Source organism: Lipotes vexillifer, unplaced genomic scaffold (assembly GCF_000442215.2).
Source record: "Lipotes vexillifer unplaced genomic scaffold, Lipotes_vexillifer_v1.1 scaffold505, whole genome shotgun sequence".
NCBI classification, from domain to species: Eukaryota; Metazoa; Chordata; class Mammalia; order Artiodactyla; family Lipotidae; genus Lipotes; species Lipotes vexillifer.
The window spans coordinates 1175572-1180469 of NW_006785581.1; positions in this window are offsets into that span (position 1 = coordinate 1175572).

A 4898-nucleotide genomic window follows, 5' to 3' on the forward strand; every position below is an offset into this window, starting at 1 on the left:
GTGCTATTCTCCTGCTCAAAATACTTAGCCTTCTCGTCTGTCTGTCTGAAATCGTTCAAGATTTAGCTCAAATGACCCCTACTGGGGAGGACTTTTGCAGTGTAATAACTATGGGTTTAGCCTAAGAGAACCCTGAGGGTAAGAGTTGTACTTGATCAATATCAGGAAGCTTTGGACCTCAGGTAGGACTGCTACTGATTTTTGTGTGAACCTTAAATGGGGTCCCCCTCTGGGCAGTTATAACCCCCACAGGCTCACGGTTGGCAAGCAGAGCTTAGCCTGGGTTTTAGATCGCCACTCCCATCCATCCTTTGTTCTGCACACAGACTGCCTACCAAACCAAAGGTGCAGGCCACCCAGTACTCTGCACATAGTGGACCCTGGGTGAATGACTGTTGGATGAATGTCTTCTAGGATGTGAAATAGCTTAGTCTCATCATTGTTACACGCTTGCTACCAAAGTGCACGTGCTATAACCCTGTCCCCTCTGTCGGCCTCTCCCTTCTCTCCCAGGACACCTTAAATACTTGCTGCTACCAATCCTCCTGCCCCATCACACTGGACTCTTCCCAGTGAATCCTTTGGTCATTTATTTCATTTTCTTACTGTCTCTTTTGGCTGGTAAATGCCAGTTCAGATTGTCAGTGTCTTTTTTCACAGTGACATTGACTTATGTTCACTTGTCTAACTTTACCTTCCTGACCTGCTCACTTGATGGGCACAGCAATTTATAGCTATCGTTTATCTATATACCTTTTTGACCAAAAACAATGTGCTTTTATGGTATTCTTAAGGTTTCAAGTGATAAAAACTCAATCTGAACAAACTTAAGAGAAAGGGGTCTTTAGTCTGTGGGTTCTGCCTCGTCTAGTGGATTCCAAGGACAGGGCTGCATCAGGGCCCCAGAATACCTGGACCAGGCACAGGAATGCAATCAGGACACGCGCTGTCTCTTGCATTCGGCTCTAGGTGCATCTGCTTTACTTATCTCTTCGAAAATTTGTTGTCTCTATTTTTCTGACTTGTGGTGGAAAACAAAGTCATTGATAGCCCATTAAGTTTTTATGGTGCAACTTTATCTACCTGAGAGGGATTGAAAGACTCTCTCTCAATCCCAGTTCCAAAATCCTGAGGCAGAGGCTCCGTGTTTTGATGTGAGACAGGTGTACTGTCCTGGACCAGTGAAGGTATGTCATGTAAGAGCATGGCAGCTTCTGCAGCAGTCATGTAGAGGCTGCCCAGGAGAGGAGAGGTCATGAATTCACTCTCAACGAGGACTTACTGTGTACCCAATGTGTGTTCACTGTGCTAGAAGAGAAGACACAAGGGTGAGCAAGCTGACCTGCTCTCCCGGAGCTTCTGTTATAATAAGGAAAAGAAATCATTAACTAGGAGCCAAATGAACACTATAATTATGAGGTTGATAATGGGTATGAATAGGGCCAAGCAGGGCTGCTCTGAAGAAGTGACATTTAAAATACAAGTTAAAGGGTAACAATGAATGAGCTTTTGCAAGAACTGGAGTAAAAGCTTTCAGGGCTCCTCTGGGACGAGGAGAGGGCAAGTGCAAAGGCTCTGACCTGGGGAAAGGATTGAGGTGTTTCAGAGTCAGAACCAAGCCCTCTGTACGTAACAGAGAATAAGTGAGGATGAAAGTGTTCTGAGATGATGTTGGACAGGAAACGCAGAGGATCGTGGGCTGTGGTAATGATGCTCAGCAGTGGGAAGTTATTGAAAGATTTGGAGAGGAGTTAACATCGCCTGGTCCAGGGGCTATATGGGAGGCATGGGTTGGAGAGATGAGTGCAAATGCCGGGAGACTGGGAGCGTTTGTCACTAGATGGTTTGAACTATGGTTATACTTGGCACCATAGTGTAACCCTTGGCAACTACTTGGATATGGAAAGAGAGGGAAGGGGAAGAAGAGTCAGCAATGTGTCCTGGAATTTGGCTTAAGTAACTGGATGGATAATGGTGGTATCATTTACTGAAAAGCCTGGAAGGAGACATGGGCTGCTGTGGGATGAGAGGAAATCAAGGCCCATTTGATGACTAATTTTGAGATAGATCTGTAGGATATCCAAATAGAATTGTCAAGCAGCCACTCTGATAGGTTAATTTGCAGCTGTTAAGAGAGATCTAGACTAGAGACATAAATTTGAAAGTGCATAGATAGATCACTGTTTCAAGCGATGGCCCATGTAATGTGCTTGACCCCCAAGTCGATCATTTTAAAACACCCCCTCCTCTATATGACAAAATATTTTTCATAATAGTCATGTAATAATAGGTAATATTCAAATTTTCTTGATTAATACTTTAGTTTTAAAAGAAAAATTAACAATTAAAAGCAATACATTTTCAAAGATATTCAAATTTAGTAAAATATTTCAGTATGAGTTATATATTTTACACTTACCAACAGAAATATTACACCTTGAAGTTCACACTCAGTTTCACTGTTTTAAAGACAAATAAAAACTCCAAATGTTCACGTAGAATGACAGGATTGAAAAACTCAAGTTTGATTTTACCATTTTACAATCACTGTGCTGTCATTGTTTATTTTAAATCGACTGCCTAACCACGGGAATATGTAGTGCTACAGGGGGAACAGACATGAACTGTACCTGACACAGGATTGAATAATTTCAAACTATTACTAACCTCTCTTGAAGTGAATGCCTGTAGCGGAGTCTGCACGTGTCCTGTGGAAGAGGGGGAGGGCTGACTGCATAAATGGGCATTCTCCAGATGAACTTCCATGTCCAATACAATGCTTATTAAAGAATAAGTAATTAAAATATGTTAATTTGAAACGTACATATTTTTATTAAAACTCAACAGTAACTACAGCCATTGTTTACAACTTAAATCAATAAAAGATACGCCCTCCCACCTTAGGAGTATTTTGTTGCTGACACTGTTTAGAATTGGTGAAAATGAAAATTAGACCTACACATAGCTGGTCCTCTTGTTGTTTTAATAATCTCTACAGACCATGCATCCCATTGCCTGTATCAGAGGTGGATAGCTCTCACTGCCCTGCCCTTGGTACCGCTCTGATTATAAGCTATGGGAATGGCTGAGATAACCTGGGAAGAAAGTGCAGCTGGAGAAAAAGGACTAGGACCAAACTTTGAGGCATTCTTATATGTAGAGAGTTAACGGGGGAAAAAAAGATGAAACAACAAAGGAGACAGAAGGAAGAGCCATTGAAGTAGGAGGAAAATCAGGAGTCTAACTTCACAAAAGCAAAGGAATAAACGCGTTTCAAGGAGAGTGTGGTCGGTGGGGCCCAGTGTTGTTCAAAGATCATATGAGACGATAACTAAAAAATGGCCTTGAATTCTGCAGCCCATATCTGGTGGATGACTTTGACAAGGTCAGTTTCAGTGGAACGGTGGAAACAGAAGGCAGATGGAAGTGGGCTGAAGAGTGATTGGGGGATTAACAGGAGTACATCTAGACAACTGGCTTGAAAAGTTTTACTACAGTTGCCGGAATTTCCCAGTAGTAAGTATAAGAATGAGATTGGAGTGGGGAGGGGGTTTAGAACCCAAAATACATATGTTTGGTGGACAGGGAATTGTGGGGCAGTAGGTGGTAAAGAAGTGCATGGAGACAAGTCACTGCTAATTTTCTCACAGGTCGCTGACTATCTCATGATTCAAAATATCCATACAGTCATCGTCCTCTAATGAAACTTGCTTTTCTAAGGCACCTTTATCTGAAAGTAATTTCTGATTTAATGCTGTTGATTTCCTCTTTGCTGTGATTTTCCTAGCAAATACATTATTAATTTTTATATTACATTGCCAATGCGTAGTTGTTCCTTCAACGTTGTGGGATAATAGGCTCATTGATAAATTGGGGAACCTAACTTAACATTTGTGGCTTTAGGAATATGTGTCCCAAGAGTCAAACAATGGAGTATTAGTGTACTTTGGCATTTCAATCTGTTTGTATATTGTAGGCAATCCATTTACAATTAGATAATTATAGTGGCTTCCATTCTTCCCCTTTGCAGTGTTATTTTGCAGTTCCTCTCATCCAGAGACAGACTCTGTTTCCCCACCTTTTGAATCTGGACTGATCTTATATCTTATTTTTGGACAGTAGAATGCAGTACAGACCATGTGTTAGTTCTGAGTCTAGACCTCAAGAAGCCTTGATTGCTTCTGTTCTTTCTCTCAGAACTTTGCCACTGCCATGAAAATAAACTTGGACTAGCCTGCTGGAGGATGAGCCACCATGTGCAAGCAGAGCTAAGTCATGCCAGCCAAAGCCATCCTAGACCAATCTGCCCACAGTCAGTACACCAGCTGACCCTGGAAGGAGGCCCAGTTGAGATCAGCCCGGTCTCATCCAGATAAGCAGAACTCATGAGGATTAATAAGTGGTTGTCGTTTAAGCCACAGAGTTTTGAGTTGGCTTGTTTACCAGCAATAACTAACTGATAGAGTCATGTAGCCTTGAACCTTCGGAGATGGTACTTAAGATGGAAGCTGAATACACTATGATTAGATACAGCAATACTTTTTTCAATTACTTGGAGCTTCAATATAGCATATGCTAGAAATGCATTACTCTGAACATTGAGTTGTGGATGCTATTAGCTCATAAAGAAGTGCTTATTTTTAGTGTATTCTGATGAAAAGCATTCATGGGAAAGGGCCAGGTTAATTTTTCTTAGATTCTTTAACTCTGATTTTCTTCATGCCCATCCCATGACCGTCTCAAATCTTAATGTTACGGCAACATAATCACATTCTTTTGCTCATTAAGTAGAAGGATATGATTTCAATTTGGCGTCTTCTTTGAGAGCAGAAAATTGCTGAAATGATACTAATGAAATGCTCACTGACTTACATGCCCTTAAAAAATCTCAATTATTT